An 18,882-nucleotide genomic window follows, 5' to 3' on the forward strand; every position below is an offset into this window, starting at 1 on the left:
AAAATGGAATGTGACTTAGTGTTCAAAACACATAGTATTATCTATCAAGAAGTATCTAGATAGGGTAGAGTACACTCTAGCCCCACTGTGGCCTGACTACAGACTCTGTTTCCCACTCCCTACTCCCTTAGCAATAAGTCTTTCATCATCCTGTCTTGACTCACCTTCTCTGGAATTCCCAGAATTCCATCCTCTTTACCACCCACCACCAGCTGTGTCCTATTCTTTAAGACCCACTTCAAATCTCCCTTCCTGGGAAAAGGTTTTGCCCTAATAGTCCTGGAGGAAAGAGTCTTCTCCTGTGGACTCCCTTTCTCACTCCCTTTCTTATGTCTTCCTCAATCCCTTTAGTTTTCCCTCCATTAATGGGGATCAAACCCAGATATGTGTTCTTCTACAGAGCTACATCCCCGTCCCATTTTTGAAATATTTTTTGAGACAAGAGTCTTGCTAAGTTGCCTCAGGTTGCACTCCTCCCTCCACAGACACCCAAGTAGCTAGGATTGCAGGTGTGTGCCACCACACACAGCCTCAATCGCTTCCTGACTTATGTTTTTATTTTGTTGTTATTTTGAATTCTGTAATACCAGATACTAAATTGCATGATAATGGAAGGGTTTTGTCATATCTCATATTGTCTCTTCCAGATCAGATTTAGGGCAATTCCTCAGGCAATGTAGCTGTTCAAAGAATACTTACTGAGTAGTTGAATGAATAAATAGCAGAAACTGTATGTTGAAAGCTGGTGCAAGCAGTTCCCTTGACTGAGCCTGTTGAAAAGAAATGGATTGTTCAGGAGATCCAAAGAATTTAAATATTAACAGAATGGAATATTAAAATTGACATGAATTTTAAAACTGTCTGGCCACTACCAGCCCATCCATATCATCTTCATTTTCAAATGAGTAAACCAAAATTTAGATGCAACTCTCCTGAATCATAGGAGTGAGTGAAAAATAGTGGTATAGCTGAATCAGATGGTGGGTCTATACTTAGTTTCTTGAGAAACCTCCATACTGTTTTTCATAGTGAAAAAACTTATACACTAGATCTGGAATCCAGCCCAGCATTGTTTTTTTCCCCCCACTTTCATTGTATTTTGTTCATTTAACATTTTTAGATGGCTTCAGTTATACTTATTCATGAATGTATAATATTCCAATGATACTATAAATGAAATTTTTACAACTTGATTTTTATTATAAATATTAACTCATGTTAACTGTATAAATTAGTGGGTTCTACTGAGACATTTCCATGTGTGCATGGATCCTATTTTTTTTTAAACATCAGAAATTCATTAGTTGCTCAAAACATTACAAATGTTTCATATTTTAATCATACCCACCTTCACTACTACCCTCCTTTTTCTTATCCTCCCTCCCTCCTCCTCCCAGTTCCCTTCTTCTTCCCTAGGAGTTATTCTTCTGCTTTGGGGTTATTTTTATTTACTTATTTTTATTCCCACATAAGAGAGAAAACATATAATACTTACCTTTCTGTGTCTTGCTTATTTAGCTTAACTTGATGACCTCTTATTCTATTTTCCAGCAAATGACATTGTTTCACTCTTTCTTATGGTTGAATACTATCCCATTGTGTATATGTGTATATGTATACACACATATACACGTCTATGAACACACATGTGCCGCAGTCTGGCTGGGAACAATTCAGGAACCACTTGTCAAAAGAAACGAACTTTATTTTTAGAACACACACGGGACCACACAGCTCCTCAGGAAAACCTTCAGAGCCCAGATGCCACCACCGGCTTCCCACAAGCCTCTCAACCTCCCCCACTCCTCCTGCTCTTGAGGCCAATTGGCTGGGTTGCATGGGCGGAGCCAAAAAAAAAGTCCCCCAATGAGCAGCTCCGTGGTCTGAAAGGGCCGGGAAACAGCCCAATGAGCATCACCGCAGAGGAGCCAGTTGGCAGCTAGAAGTTGCTTGGGCGGCTGTGAGCCAATCATCAGCTGGCAGCTGGAAATTTGCTGGGGCCCCTTCGGCTGTGGCTCTCAACACACATGTATATATGTATATACACACATGTACATATGTACCTTCATATACACATACATACACACACACATATATATTAACCTCATTTTCTCTATACATTCATCTGTTGGCAGGCACCTAAGCTGATTCATAACTTCACTATAGTGAATCATGCCATAATAAAGATAAGTATGCAGGTATATCTTTTGTATGCTGACGTCTTTTCCTTTGGCTGTTCACCCAGCAATGGTATAGCTGAATCAGATGGTGGGTCTATACTTAGTTTCTTGAGGAACCTCCATACTGTTTTCCATAGTGGACATGCTAGTTTACACACTCCCAACCACCTTGTGTCACTGACCCTCTCTCCCTGCATCCTCTCCAACAGTTGTTATTTTTGTATTTTTTTGATAATAGTCTTCTACTGGAGCGAGATAGAATCTCAGTGAAGTTTTCCCTGATGGATAAATATATTGAGCATTTTTTAAATATATTTATTGGCTACTTGTGCTTCTTTTGGAAGTGTCTGTCAGATCATTTGCCCATTTATTTAATGCATTTCTTCTTCCTTTGATGTCCCATTTTTTGGTCCTTTATATATTCTGGATATTAATCCTCTGTCAGATGAAGAGCTAGAAAAGATTTTCTCCCATTCTGTGGACTGTCAATTGTTTCCTTTGCTGTGCAGAAGCTTTTTAGTTAATCCCATCCCGTTTGTTGATTCTTACTTTTTTTTCCTGAGCTATTGGAGTTCTGTTCAGGAAATCATTGCCTATACTTCTATCATGTAGTGTATTCCCTGTGTTTTCCACCAATAGTTTGGAAATTTCAGGTGGTTTGTGAAGGTCTTTGATCCATTTTGAGTTGGTTTTTGTACAGGGTGAGAGATAGGCTATGGATATCCAGTTTGCCTAGCACCGTTTGTTGAAAAGACTGTCGGTTCTTTTGAAGCAAGGTTAGAAGAGTTGTGGCACTCACATTACCATGACCCAGACACGTTTCAGGAAGACAGTTTCCCATTGCACAGCCTATGACCCCAGACATTTGTATGTCTGCTAATATAAATAGTTCAGACAAAATAACAGCAACTTAGAAAAAAACTTGATGACTTCCATCATATGGTTATTCTGCATAGCAAAGTAGAAACCTAGGAAGAAAGTCTACTCAGTACTATACTGGGTAAAAGACAATGACTTATGTTTAGACTGACAAGCCATTTGCAGTACAAAAGGAAGTAGTATTTGAAGCTGGCCAACATTCCCACAGCTCACCAAGGGGGGGTGGGGGGTGCTGGGAATCCTGCAATCCAGCAATAGGAGACCATGTCAGGAGCCAAGTGGTGGGTGGGGGAGATTCCATTCCTCAACTATGTAATAGAGCATCACATGAGTGAATTCAAAGTTTTCTGAGCTGAGTGCCTAGTGGAATGTGGACTGTAAATCTCTCATCATCCCCTTCACTGACCCATGTACAACCCCTGTTCCTCCCATTTGCTACCCAACCACCTGCTCTTCCATCCTTCTTTATCTGGATAACTTTTTCCATTCTCTTACCTTCCTTTCTATCTACCTTTTTATAGTGCATATCATCCCTCTCCTAAATATTTCCACCTGACCTAATTTTTTCTCTAACGATGAGACAACAGGAAAAAATGATCTCTTAGCATTTATTCATTTACCCAGCCAACAGATATTATCAAGCACATACTATGTTCCAGGCACCATTCTAGTTGTTGAGGATGCTGCAGTGAACAAAACAAATGCCCCTGTTCTAGCAGAGCTTACACTTTAGCCAGCAAATGATAAACAAAATATTTCGTGTCATAGCATATTGGAAGGTCATAAGTGCTATAGAAAAATATGATTGTAACACATTCCACTATTGTCATGTATGTAAGAAATAAAAAAGAAATTTTAAAAAAAGAAAAAAAGAATAGTCTAGAAAAAAGAAAGTAAAATAAAGTGCTGGATGATAAAAGGATGAGGATCTCAGCTCCAGAGCCAAACAGCCTGGGCTGGAATTAGAATCTCAGCCCCTTCCTTTCCAGTCATGTGACCTGTACAGGTTCTCAGAACACACTGGTCCTCAGGAAATAAGGGAAATTGGTATCTCCTTGGGTTGTTGTAGGGATTAAATGTGATGATACATGTAACACACTCAACACAGGGCTTGTCCCCTGTTAACACTTGATGATTTTCAGTTCTTATTATTATTAAAGTTGTTTTTAGTATATTATGTGTATATATATGTGTGTGTTGTATATATGATATTATTATCTAATATTCCTTTTTTCTCAAATCATCTACATTTTCATCTTTTTCTCCTACTACGTGGTGCAATTTTGAAGAAAAGAACCACATCCTGTTTGTGTCTATGCTCTCCATACTGCCCATCATGTAGAAGATTCTGAATTAGAAACAAATGGGATTCCCCTTTTCTAGGCACAATAATCATATGTTAATGCCAGTTTGTAGAACCCTCCCGGAATTCCCTCATTGTTGTGTCACATGGAAACAGGGCTGCATTCTCTTCACCTTCTCTCCCTACCTCCTAATCACCCTACCTTCCAAAGGAAGGTAGGGTGCCAAATCATGGTCCTTGTCTCACTGACACATCCACAGAAGCTTTTCATATATCCACTTAGTGTGGATCCAGTTAACCCCTGGAGCTTTGCTCCACTTGCACACTATCTTCACCCTGTCTGGTAGGAGTCACCCATTTCCTTCCCAAAACCTCTATGCAGGCCCCCATAACACCAGTGATAACTGTTCTACAAGTTAGCAATTTCTAGTTGAATACCTAACATCATACCTTTTCCCTGTTGATCTCTGGAACGATCTTGTTAGTTACAAACCTCTAGTATTCTCATCTGCTTGTTATTACTAAGAAAACAGAAGCTCAAAGCAGTATAATGAAAAATTCAAGTACATGTGACTAAAAGTGGCAGCATTGACACCTGGATCTGCTATCTGAACCCATATCGTGGCTTGAGAAAGTTCATGCTTGGCAGTTAGATGACCTGAATTCTCACCCTAGCTGTGCTAGTTACTCACCATGTGACTCACCATGAGAAGTGCCTTAAAGCTTGTCACTTCTATAAATTAAAGTAACTCTTGCCTGCCCTGACTTCTGGGTATAGTTTGATGATTAAAAGACAAGTAAGTGATTGCATTGATTATAAAGACTATAGGAATGAGGAACTCTCTTTTAATGATTTAAACTTATAGAATAAAAATTAGAGTTTATACAACTCCTGGCATCTAGATATTATTTTTCAAAATACCCCACTTCCTGATAAACATGCTTGGGAAATAGGGGAGAAGGGTGTGTTTCTGGGCAAATTCTAATACACTGAGCAAACCCCAGAGGTCTGTACATCTACTTATCAAATTCAGTGATGCTAAGAACTGACATGTAGACTTGTCTTATTATATAAGAAGACCAATATTATGGGCCAAATTCTTTGCAGACTCCAGGAACCTCCTGGATTATTGTCAAACTTAGTTACTTCACAAATCATTCATTGGGAATTGGAAATATTATGAAAATTTTGTGGAATGTCAAAATTATAGGTACTTAATAGACTCTAAGGTATTTAATAGACTCGTGGAAAAAATAAGCTGAGTGATATTTGCAATAAATATCTGTGCCCTGAATTATAAAAGTAATCTGTAGGTAGACACTAAGATTTCTCTATTGTTATGCTCTCCAGAATCTACCAGGAGATTTTGTCAGGCAAGAGCTCCATATTTTAATGGATTATGATCCAAATCATCAGAGTTGGAAGACATTGCAACACCACTATAGCTGTGAGATGAGAAATCTGCAGTATCACATAGTTAAACACCTATCTGAGGGCAAAATCAAGGATTGGTGCTCAAAACATTTCAGTTCCAGCCTTCAATAGACAAGGGAGTTTCCTACTAAAAATCTGAACAATTGCTGAGATTCCTGAATCTTTTCAGTCTGAGCAACCAGGTCTTATTCCAGTCCCACCTGCCTGGATTTAAAGCAACATTTTTGAGACCTATATGGGTACATAGGCACATCCCCTCTCTTCACCATCTGACCAGGACACACTTTCAAAATAGGGAATTCCAAAGAAGATAACCCTGAGAAGCCTGGCCACCCACCTTTTTAGTGTTAGATATATACTAACATTGATAGAATGGAGACCCAGGTCAGAAAGATCTCTCAATATTCATAGTTTTTCATTCAACTTAATTTGAGAACTAGAAATTCTGGATGTGCCTTGCTTGAGATCACACTGCTAATCCATAGAAGAACCAGATGAGAACTCACATCTAATGACTCTCAGTCCAAACTCTCCCTCCATGATAAATTAGCCATACTTTCTTTAAACATGAGATAAATTAAGCTACATGGACCTTGATGTGTATTATAAAGACGACTGCTGCAGGGGTGGGGTTGTAGCTCAATGATAGAGTGCTTGCCTCACACATATTCGATCCTGGGTTCGATCCTCAGCACCACATAAAAATAAAATAAAGATAAAAAAAGAAGACTACTGCAGGCCATTTAGTCTAATAAGCCCTCATTACCTAGATATGCATTACTACCACTTCCCCTCAGAAAAATAAAGGAGGATCTCATAAATATGGTGCTAAATATGTGTTTCCTGATGGAAGGCATAATATTTTTTTTAGTTGTCAGTGGACTTTATTTATTTATATGTGGTGCTTAGAATTGAACCCAGTGCCTCACACATGCTAGGCAAGTGCTCTATCACTGAGCCACAATCCCAGCCCAAAAGGTATAATATTTATTCTAAAGCACTGGAAAGTCAAGGGGAAAAGGACCTTGAGTTTTCTACATTGACAGTTATGGAGGACAGGCTCTTGGGCAACCCCAAATAATTCTACCCCCTGGTGTTTATAACTTTGTATAATCCCCCCCTCCTTGAGTACTGGGTGAGCCTGTCATTTGCTTCAAATCAATAGAAGAAGGCAAAGGTATCAAGATATGACCTAATTGTGGTTACATTACATTACATAAGGGTCCATCTCTACAAACCAGAAAAAGAGACTACCTGGGAGTCTGGTGGGAGAAGCCCATGAGGTGAGAAACTGTGACTGGCCTTTAGGATCAAAAATGCCTGTAGCTGACAGCCAGCCAAAAGTCTGGACCCTGAATTATATGCATGTAAGGAAATGAGTTCTGCCAACAATCTGAATGAGCTTGGAAACAGAGACTTCCCCAGTTAATCCTCAGACAACAGTGCCTCTCTCAGTCATCACCTTGACTGCTGCCTGTGAGACTGATCATAGGACCTAATGAAGCCATGCCCAGACCCTCAGGAATGCAGGATAGTAGATGTGTGTTATGTTAAGCCACTAAGATTGTTAAGCAGCAATCAAAATTTAATGCAATATATCCTTTACTATTTTCTAAACCAATAGTATTTTGAAAAAAATCCCACCCAACAAAGGAGCTCCCTTCATTATGTGTTCCAATTATGTGGTTGGTCATTCAGGGTCTGGGGACTACCATTTTACAGAATAGTCATTTCTGTATTAAACATGCGAATTGTCAAGTTCAGCTCCACTGTGGGTAATACACTCTTCAGAGGCAGCCCAGGGAATACCCTGAATTCCTCGGAAGACTGAGGAGGGACTCCTTATTCTTTTGTCTCTGAACTACCCCACATGGCTTTCTAACAGTTGTGAGCCTGCCTTCTTTGTGGCCGACTGGAAGAGAATGCATGTGACAGGTTGATAACACTCGATCTCTTGCTCCCAGTTTTACCACTTGCCAGCAATATAAACTTTTACCCCATTTAAATCAGTTAATGAGCCTTGCTTTATGTGCTTTCCCTACAGAGTTGTGGCCATCAAGTGAGATAGCGTCTATGAACATGTTCGTTGGCTGTAAATCAGCAAATGATGGCAAATTATTATAATTATTAAAATAATAGTCATTTGTCAGTAAATATTTGTCAAAGCTGGTCCACGATGGAGACAGGCTCTTCAAGGAAGCTGCTGATGCAGAGATAAGGAGGAGACTAGCCCCGGTTTGGGATTGCATCACTGGCTCTGTATTCCCAGTAGCACATTTCAGGTCTTGCTTCAGGAATTTGTTTTTTGTTTTGTTTGGTAGGAACAAGCAACCCCTGGAGCCAGTTATGTTGTCATCAAACTTAGTTGGTAATTAGGCTCCAAAGCAAACCTGTGGCAATGAGACAGCGTTGAAACATGAATCCCTTCCCACAGGTGGAGGGTTGGATCCTAGAGGCAGTGTACACAGCTTGGCTATTTTTATGCTGCTACATGCAAGAAGGTTCAAGAGAATCTGGGTAAAGCAATTAGCATCCCTCTGTCTGCAGGCAAAACGGGTTTGAACATGTTTCTCGGTTCTTGAAGGGCTGCTGGAGCTTGGCAGTTTATCTGATGAAAGATTTCACTCAGCAAAATGTCTTCACTTCCAAGTCCAGCCACTTTGCCCCTTTAGTCAGCCCCAAAGTTGTTTATTTTCTCTAGAGTCCTTCCTATGACCACGAACCACCAAGAATTAAATGAATCCCCAAAAGCCCAAGAAAGTGTCAGCCTGTTTAATCTATCCATTCAAGGATGTCCCAGCAAGCACTGTTAATTCTTGTAGTATAGACTGTTTACAGGTTTCATTCTCTTCATTTAGAAGAGAAAAAATGTGTTTTTTACATGTATCTTATAAGGCATATTTCATAGATCTGTTGATGTAACACTGGTCGCATTACTATTGAAAGTATATTTTGTTGGAAGTTTTTTTGCCCTCCTTCAGGAAGAGCAAGACCAAGTTTCCATTATTAAAACCAAAATCCTGCACAAAACCCTCCTTTTAAAAACTTAGAATTTTTTTCAGCATCAGTCAAATGCTGTAACCTTTTCTATTTGATCCCTACACTAGGTCTCTGTTGTTATCTTTCTCAAGGCACGGTTCATTCTCTTGCCAGACTGACAATGCATGTTTTTGTGATATTAAATGGCAGGAACATATAATATAAAAAGGTGCTATCAGTATTGCAATTTGTATCTTCACTCTTCATCAAACCTAGGTTTTGTCCATGATTTCAGGAATTTGCTTTTTGCTTTTTTTGGGGGCGGGGGGGGAATATTTTGGTTTTGTTTGATTTTTGGTTTTGATTTTGATTTTCCAATCTAGGCCTGCGATCTGGTGCTAACTTGAATGTTAGCATGAACTATTTGAGCCTGGTTCCTTGGGGTTCAACTTGGATAATTTTCTCAGTGATTCAGATATGGTTCTATTAACCTTTATCAATCAAGGGATCTATCTACTTGCTTTCTTGTCTAATCCTAGGAGACCTTTTACCAACAAACCATAACACACTACCGAAAATTTTAATTTACTTATTTAGTCTCTTAGTTTCCTACAACTGGGTGGTGAGATTTTGCAGTGGAGGATACCAGTTTGTCTTGGTTGTTGTAACCCCAGTGCCTAGCACAGGATTCACAGAATCCCTATGTTCCACGACTTGTTCAGTTCCCCAGTGAATGAATGTTCTTAGGTTTCATTTTTCCATAAACCAGATAATAATATCCTAGATCTTGCCATAGCATCCAGGACACCCAGTAAATGTATTTGGGTGATCAGTGAAAATCCATGCTAACAGATGGGAATGTGTCACCACAAATCAGAGATGAATGAGTATTACAGTTCAAAGAGAGTGACGATTCATTTCAGGTTTCCCTGCTTACAGATGAGGCAACCAAGCCTTAAGAGAAGAATTGCCTTGCCAAGAGTCCTGGGAAGAATGTATGAGGAAGCTAACTCCTACCTATTTCATTGTATTTGTCTCACTGCCTATTCTCATTTGATTACGAACACATATCCATTATTCTCATTCTTAAACTAGCCCACAAGAAGGCGAATTTAATCCAGTGTTAGATGTAATAATTCACAGGGTCCTGACCCTATTAGAGAATAAGGTATTAGGCTAGTGATAAATAGGACAGGAAGCATCCAGTAGCTACCGGCAGTAGCCACAGCAAAGGACCCCTGTTAAGGTGATCAAATGTGCCAGGTTGGTATGAATAGAGGTGCATCCTGTGGACAGGATGGCTGCACTCACACTCACCTGTGAGTGTCAGAATGTGTCCACCAATAATGTAGCAATTCTGTAATGAAACACAAACCTTCTGCCCAGTGTTCACATGAAAGGAACAATAGTTTATGCTGAAGGGAAACCATTATAAATTTCCTCACATGTGTACCTTGTTACTATGAATTTGTGTTTTCCGTGAGTAGGCAAGGGCTTTATTACATATCTTGTGAACATCTGTCTTCCACGATTTATGACAAGTACTTACAAGCAGTATTGCCTTTTATTTCACATAAATTTCATATACTACTTATGTTCAGAACTGTAGGGTCATGTTAGATTTTTTAAAACTCCAGCAAATGTTTATTTTCATTTTCTTTAAAGGAGAAGAAGAAGGTAAAGAAAGATGTATCTACTGCCAACCTACTGTTTTGATTTCTTTTTGTGTAAGCTTTGGCTTCCTCACATCTTGAGCCTTAAAATTCTTTGATGTTGTCTCTTTAAGCATAAAATAAAAGATTATTATCTTTAGTCTATAGGCTTGTAAGAGGGCAAACAGGGAACATTCCTGTGTGTTTTTATCTCTGTGGCAATAATTGATGCCAGTCTTAAAGGTGTCCTATTTGCCCAAGACTTATATAATAAGTGTTTGGTGTCACATGAGTTTTCAGTGTTGTCAACTTTCCAATCCTCTACGGAGTTCTCTCTCATTGTTTCTATGTGAGCAACTTGACAAGGGCGGTATCCATGATCTTGATCTTCACTCTGTCCCTGCAGGGCTTATAATTATGCTTTGCACACAATAGGGGCTCAATGCATGAATGAACTCATGTAGGAATATTCTAGTTTGATTTCCATGAGCTGCTTAATTCTATTAGATGCACCTCCTAGGTTTTCATAAGACATTTAATTGGTCCCTCTTCCTTATTGCTTTCTAATATTCCATAAATGTTTTGTGTTACTTTCGGTGAAGCCCGAATGAATAGAAATTAAAATATTTCTAATTACAAGTTAGAATTTCAATATCTTCTCACAAATGACATTGGGTTCATGAGACTCAATTCCTGGGTTTTATAGCTATGCTTGATTGCCTAACTTTTTTTGTTCCTGTGACATAAAATCATAAACCCTCATAGCTGAACAGGCTACTCAGGATCCTATCTAAATCCTTATTATTTACATGAAGAGGCCAACATTTGCCTTATTTATGATCAGTGAATGAATTAGGGGTGTGAATTGTTCTTAATGAAGGTAGAGTATCATCACCATTTTTTTTTTGTAAAAACATGATTTTACTCCGTTTTGTGATACTGAACTGTCTGGCTCAAGGGATACCCGCTTCATTTCCAGTGTTGCTGCTTTCACTGCCAATCAAGAGGCTCCGTGCCTTGTGTTCATAGCTGAATAGGGATTGCTTTGGGTTCAGAGAAAGAACAACAGTCATCCTCACAACCAACAGAGGAACTCCGAATCTGTGTCTACATCTTTTATTATAAATCTTGAAATGGCCCCTATTTCAAGTTCAGTGGCTGGTGAATAGGTTTACTTTTTCTTAGCCTGCAGCCTTGCTTTCCAAAGTATTTTCCCCCTTTGAGGTCTTTCTAAATATCATCATTGCTTTGGGAAAGAGAAACTTTACAAAGATACATTGGGAAATGGAAAGGGATCATTGCCTAAGAGTCAGAAAACAGAAGGCAAAGTGCTAATGAAATGAAGAGAGCCCGCGCCTTGGTTTTACAAGATCTGGATCTGAATCCTGGCAGTGTGTCCTTTTAGCCTTAGGCAATTCAGGAGCCTTGGAAGGCTGTCTCCCTCCCTCAGCATCTGGTGTGGCAAAGTGTGGAAGAGCTTGGGGCCATAGGTTGCCCTATGCAAACCCCACATATGCAGACTGATGTTATTAAAAACACTATCCCTAGTGGTTCATATTCCGAGTCTTGTTTTGTCAACTAACTTCCAATTAATAATAATCTCATGTAGCTTTTAAAATTCTCTCCTTATTCTGTATGTTGGGCATCTTCATTATAATGTGTCTAGGTGNGGGGGATAGTAGAGGATAGGAAAGGCAGCAGAACACAACAGACACTAGTATGGCAATATGTAAATCAATGGATGTGTAACTGATGTAATTCTGCAATCTGTATGTGGGGTAAAAATGGGAGCTCATAACCCACTTGAATCAAAGTGTGAAATATGATATGTCAAGAACTATGTAATGTTTTGAACAGCGAACAATAAAAAATGTAAAAAAAAAATAATAATCTCAAATGATGGCCAGTATTTGCCTGGCATTTTATGGCTTACAAAATACTTTATTATATTACAATTCTATTATTGAAAATATCATTTAATATTGTTCTAGTACAACAGTAAGTGTTTAATTTTTCACTTTAGTGTTCTAACTCTATTACCAGTTCTCAGATGTATTCTGATCTACATTTTACAGATGAAAAAAGGTTCCTAGGAGGATAAAAGACTTGGTGACATGAATTATCTTTTGAATAATGGAGAGATTCATGATATGCACTTTATGAAACTCCTCAATGCATGTTCTTTCCCCTAAGGCCATGGTGGTCCTACCATTTGACGTAGCTGGCATTGTATAAAAAAGCATGGTTTATCTAGCCTCTGGTCCCTTGCTGTTTTTTTCTCTCAAAATAATCTAGGAAGAAATTTGGCACCTGAAAATGTACAGCCTTAGGATGGAAGTGGTTCCATTTCATACAGTGGTTCTCATTTCCCATTTGCAAATTTGAAATACAAATTCGAAGACCCTGGAAGTGGAAGTCAGGAGAGGAGTCACAATTTACCATGGTAACTTTCACACTCTTGTCTCCTTGTGAGATTCACCAAAGGGCATTACCTCTTTTGCCTTAAAATTCTTTTGGAAAAAAGAGAACATGACTGTACCTACCAAAGGGGAAAAGCATTTGGGCTACTCAAAACCTCTTTAAACTCTGAAACTGGCTGATACTCTGGTATATGAAAAGGGAAATGCTTTTATGGATGCTTTAATAGAGTCTTATCTAAATATCTAAAAGCTCACTTGCAAGCCTCAATTGTTACTCTAGGTTAGATTTCAAGACCCACAGCTCCCTTATGATGCAAACAAGAATAACTAGTGTTTATTCTATTTAGAGCCCACAAGCACTTGCACATTACTTCTAGTACTAGCAGCAAATGTGGTAATCATTGCAAGACTGAGCTAACACATCTGCTGAAGGGGTTATTTATTTGAGTAAACAGCAAGGCAGAGTAGGGAGAGGGTGTGGACCATAGTGTTGAGTCAGACAGGCCTGAGTACAAAAAGCAGCTTCACCATTTAAATGTAACACAACTCATCAAAAGTTACTTAATTTTTCTGAACTTTAGTTTTACTACCCACATAAAGAAAATTATAAATTGCTACTTTACTTATAAGATATAAAAATGTGTCCATCAAATTAATGTAGGGTAAATGGTGTTACTCTAGTCCTACTTCCTAGAATACCCAAGACAGATTTATCATTAGAATGAAGTAGATTTTTTTTTCCCTGAAACCACTGTTTTTTTATTCACTTGTATTCTAAAAACTTCAAGATTAAGCTGGGTGTGGTGGTGCACTTCTGTAATCCCAGCAACTCAGAGAGCTGAAGCAGGAGGATCCCAAATTCAAGGCCAGCCTTAGTAACTTGTGAGACCCTGTCTCAAAAAATAATGAATAAATAAAAGGACTGGAGATGTAGCTCAGTGGTTGAGCACCTCTGGGTTCAATCCCCAGTACCAAAACAAAAAAAAAACAAACTGCAAGGTCAATTGTTCAGTGAGATTTTCAGATCTTGTCATACTACTTATCTATTCAGAAACTAGTCTTTGTGAATTCAAAGGACAGTTAGGAAGGCCAGCTGTGTTTTACCTACATGCAACAGCATCTTCTTAGGCCTAGAGGACCAGACATTGAAAATACAAAATATAGTCCTGGAGTGATTTCCAAGGCTTCAGGAATATGTGATGCTATCTCTTGTCACAGTGAATCCTTGCACTTGTAGAGGGCTGAACCTCAGCTTAGACCCTCCCCTTTATTTGTCTCAACCACATATAGGCCATTACTATTCTCACTTTACAGATGAAGTTGTTGCCAGTGAAGCAGTTTGTGTGTGCTATGAAATTGGGCAGGCCAGTGGTTGTATCCCAGCCTGCTCTAAAATCCAGTAGCATTCTTCTCCACCTCCAGCCTTGTTTCTGGCTCCCTCCAGTCTCCAGAGCAAGCTCAGGCTTGTTCTACACTAACGGTGGAGTGACCTGCTGTTGCAGGCATCTGAACCACTTAGGAAAATGGTGCTGTCTTTGGGACTTGCCCTTCTTCCTTTCTGGTCCCAATACAAGGGTTGCTAGGAGCTGTGTGGGCCATCAGAGTGTCCCTGGCATGGCCAGAGAGTTGGGAAAGCATCAGGCCCGGGGTCATGCTGTAAGCTCTTCACTGAGACCAGCCTGTCATAAAAGTTCCAATCTTTGTGAAGTCTTTTTGTCAGTCACATGGAAGACACCTTAGAAAAACACTCCACATTACTTATACCTTTATGCCTTTGATATTTTCAGTCACAGTGCTTTGTGAAGCTGGATGTCTAAAGGACTAGGTAGACGGCATCTCCCAAGCCACGGGGCAGTGTGGTGCAGTAAGAAGATCTGATACTGAAAACTTGGACAGCCATATTCTACTCCTGTCTCTTTTAATGATAAACCTGCACCCTCTGAATCTGTTTTCCTAACTATCCAGTGTAAATCATTGAGTGAAAGGCTATAATTCCCTTATGTTTTTTTAAAAAAAAAGGTTGTTATGATTAGTAGTTTTTTTAAAGTTGCAAGGAGAAGATGGGATGTAGGTCAGTGTGGTAAAGCCCTCATTTAGCATGTGTGAGTACTCGGGTTCCATCCACAGTACTCAAAGAAACAAAACTGAAGTATTTAAAGTGACAAGGAAAGAGATCAGGCCCTTTCTAATGATGTCCCTTTTTTTTCTTTTAAAAAAATAAAAAGCAAAATTTTCATTTATTTGTCTGCAAAGTCTTAAACCCTTTCCTAACGAACACATTTATATTAGTTAAATTAGTTATATTATAATGCTTTTTAAATATTGTTTTGTTTTCTTCTTACATTTTTCTCCTTTTCATTTAAACCATAATTTACATGTAATAAAATACTTAGATCATGAGTAGTCAGTTTGATGAGATTGGACAATTGTATATATCCTTCCAGAAAGTTCCTTTATAACACTTTCCAATCCAGTCCACCTGCCACCCTCATAGGCAATTACTTCCTGACTTCTTTTACCATAGTTCTTTTAATTCAGATCAGGGTGGAATTATACCATATTTATATTTTGTATCTGGCTTGTTTCAGTGTGCAGATTTTGAGATTCATCCACTTCTCCATGTTTTTGTATCAGCCATCTGTTTCTTTTTGTTGTCGAGTATTCCATGAATATACCACATTTTACAAATATACTATAATTAGTTTATCCATTCTTCTCTTTTTTATTTTGTCATGAATTTATGTAAGTGAGAAACGTGGGAATACAAGTACTGAATATTTGGGTCAAATCCAAATATTGCTACTTGTCAGTAACAAGGACCTCAGACTATTGGCCACGCAGGTCCCTAACACCATCCTAGTGCATTGAGTATGCCCCTTTGCTTCTTTAATAGTCATTTATTCCTCTACCATTTCTAATAGTGTCGTGTGGAAGTGGGAAGAGCCTTGGCCAGAAAATCAAGAGATTTGGGTTCAAATGAAAGCTCTGCTGTTCTGTCTTAATAGTGTAACTAGTCACTTTGAAACCGGTCTCAGCTTCTTTCATCAGTACCATTACTTGGTTGGACTAGATGGTCCTCCCAGGTTTTCATCTTCAGCATCCTGTGATCCTTCAGGAAATTTCTCCTCTGGGCTCCAAACACCTCATCTTCCTCAGCTGCTCCTGTAGTCCCTGTCTTGTGTATCTCTGTGACGGAGTATCCAAAGCATCAGATTACTTTATATGATGTCTCTGATCCCTCTTCCTCATCCACCCCACACTTCCTTGTATAGACATGGAACCTAAGGAAGGAATATCGTCTGAAGAGCATACTATAAGAAGGACTTCCATAAAAAGTGTTGGGTCTTAAAATTTCCTGTGTTTTTCAGGTTTGTGGAATACAAATCTGCAAAGCTAGCCATGGATAGCATACTTTTTCATACTTTTTATCATGCTTCAAAACTACATTATGAATTTACTATTTCTCTCTCCATCCCTTATTTAAAAGACTGGAGAGAATTCAACAATTAAGGAAATTTTTGTAGCTTCTCTTAAGCTGATAATATTATCATTTTAGATAACAAGGAAATTTAGAGATTAGCATATTCACCCAGATATAATGGTAAATTCAAAATTCCAACTCTAAGCAAAATTGAATTAGAGAACTATCAAGCATATTTACTGTCCATCTCTTTGGACATTTTCTTTGCAGTACAGTGAGTAGAAGGCACATGGACCTAAAAAGGACAAAGACTAGTTATTTGATATTCACTCAGCTACATACCAATTTGGGCAACTCTGAGCAAATCATTTAACCCCTCTATAATTGGGAATAGTCATGTTATTTTCAACATGACTTTTTAACATAACATATCTTTAACATAACATGTTTTGAAGATATTGGATAATGCATGTAAACTTCATGGCACATAAGTATAAACCCAATAAAGGTAATTCCATGGGCATTTTCATTTTTACTACTTCCCCTTATAACATCAAAATTAGTTCCTATAATGTTTACTGAAGTGCAAAACTTTAAACATGAACTTGAGCACTACTGAAATAAAGTGTGAACTTCATTTTCACATTCACAGGGTCTAAGACTTTTTTACTATGACCTTATATCTTACCAAGATGTGATTAGATCCAGAAAATTATATTTTAAAGGCCTGGCACATATTATTTTCCAGTAAAGAATCAAGGTGGGCATACTAAGAATGTTTATTGAGTGACCACACTCTGTACTGCATTGTGAGAAAGAACCTCTGTATGGAGAAATGTCTCTTGATACAGCGGTCAGGGTCCAGATAGCCCCAAATTCGAAAATCATAGGGCAGTCATATCCCTGTCAGTAGAAGCAGGTGGAAAAATTTGAAAGAGATTAAAAATTCAGTGGACTTGAAGGAGGATTACTGAGTTACAAAAATAAACAAACAAACAAACAAACAAAACCAGTAACTTTTCATGTGTAAGGGACATTCCTCTAGAAATTTAGAATGGGGCCCTCTTCAGATACTGTTTAGTATCTGTGATTTGCTGTCCTTGATCAAATCTGACTATGTGAGAAGCATTTCAAAACAGGTCTCGCAGCCAATTTCTTTCACAATTCTTCTCCAGTGTATACCTCTTGTGCCCTTGACAAGGAGAACACTATTAACAGAGACAGTGTGCTCTGGAACTTGGGGCACTAACATGAGAATTGGGAGCTCTTGAGTCTGTTGCTTCTGCCAAAGGCAGACTCTGACCTTGGGACAAGCTGATTCACACACAAGGTGAAGGAGATTGTATCTGTGATGGACTGAGAGCTCACCTGAGAGAGATGCTAACTGACTACAAAGTACTTATTATTGTTGCTTGTTTGGTTCAGATAAGAAAATGGCTATAATTACTGCCCCTAACTTCCAGACTATCCCTTTGTCTTCTAAACCTGCTTTTCTCCATAAAGTCCAGCCTCACCTAAACCAGATGAGGATCCACATTGTTAACCTCAGCAAAGTCAATTTTTTTGCATTTGTAGTTTCATTTTATCACTCATTAGTCAAAGAACACTTATTGAATGTCTACTGTTCCTGCCTTACAGGGGATTCAGAAGAGGGACTAAGTCTTGGTCCCATTCCAAGGAACTCAAAATATGGTGGAGATAACCTGGTGTAATGAAGGCCACAAGACTATACCTGCAAAAGTTTCGTGGATGTAGAGAGAATGCAGTTGTGTTTGTGGCAGCCTTACTGGGGAAAGGCTTCAAAGAGGGCACTTCTGGCTGGAGTGCTCAGTCAGAGATCTAAGTGAGACAAGTAACATAGAAAGAAGGTCCCGGAGGAAAAAGTATAGGATATGTTCAGAGAACTGCAAGTAATCTGATTTGGCTAGAACATAGATAGATGGGAAAATGGCTAACTGTCTAGCAGCCTTAAATTGTGAAAGTTGTTCCCACTTCAGAGAGCTGGCTTCCTCATGTAGACAGAGGGAGATCCATTTGTAGGTTCTAGGAAAGGAAGGAGATATATTGTGCCTGTTTTATTGGCAGCACATCATTCAGTCATAGGGAATGTGAGATCTCAAATGGATCTTAGGTACCACTTTGTCCAAACTATTACACAAGTAAGAAAAGCAAGGCACAGAGAATAATTTGACTCAGATCATAAAGTGAATAAAGTAATTGGGATTAGGTTCAGCTGGAATGATAGAAAACAGACAGTAAACAAGACAATGTCCATTTCTTTCTCACTGAAGGAAATGGATGATCCAGGACACTAGGGGGAAAGGACCAGCCCCCTGCTGGGCTTCTCTGCCACTCTCAGCATGTGGCTTCCATTGAGTGGAAATAGCTGCCTGCTTCTGCATTCCAGAGGGCTGAGGTCCTTCTCCTTGCCTCTGAGAACACTTCATTCCACCCTCATTAAAGTCCCATAGCTGCAAGGAAGGCTGAGGAATCTATATCATTCCATTCAACCATATCCTTAGCTATATTTCAGAGGTTCCTCAGAAAGAAGAGAAACAATTGTCAAGGTATACTACTCTAGGAAATTGGTGAGGTTTCAAGGATTAGTATCTC

The 18,882-nt window shown here is 38.9% G+C and overlaps 1 protein-coding gene and 1 long non-coding RNA gene across 14 annotated transcripts in view; one reads left to right on the plus strand and one right to left on the minus strand.

The window, feature by feature from the left end:
• Positions 1-1,714, minus strand: part of LOC125617100 — a 28,391-nt gene extending 26,677 nt beyond the window's left edge. For both annotated transcript variants that reach the window (XR_007347954.1, XR_007347953.1), the window contains exons 1-2: positions 1,496-1,714; positions 700-770 (exon numbers count right to left, since the gene is read on the minus strand). This is a non-coding gene — a long non-coding RNA (uncharacterized LOC125617100). The remainder of the gene's footprint in view (positions 1-699; positions 771-1,495) is intronic.
• LOC107154372 (LIM domain containing preferred translocation partner in lipoma) overlaps positions 1-18,882 on the plus strand; it is a 608,084-nt gene that overhangs the window by 552,542 nt on the left and 36,660 nt on the right. The gene's annotated exons all lie outside the window — the stretch shown is intronic.

The sequence above is a fragment of the Marmota marmota genome, unplaced genomic scaffold (genome assembly GCF_001458135.2).
Source record: "Marmota marmota marmota unplaced genomic scaffold, marMar, whole genome shotgun sequence".
NCBI classification, from domain to species: domain Eukaryota; kingdom Metazoa; phylum Chordata; class Mammalia; order Rodentia; family Sciuridae; genus Marmota; species Marmota marmota.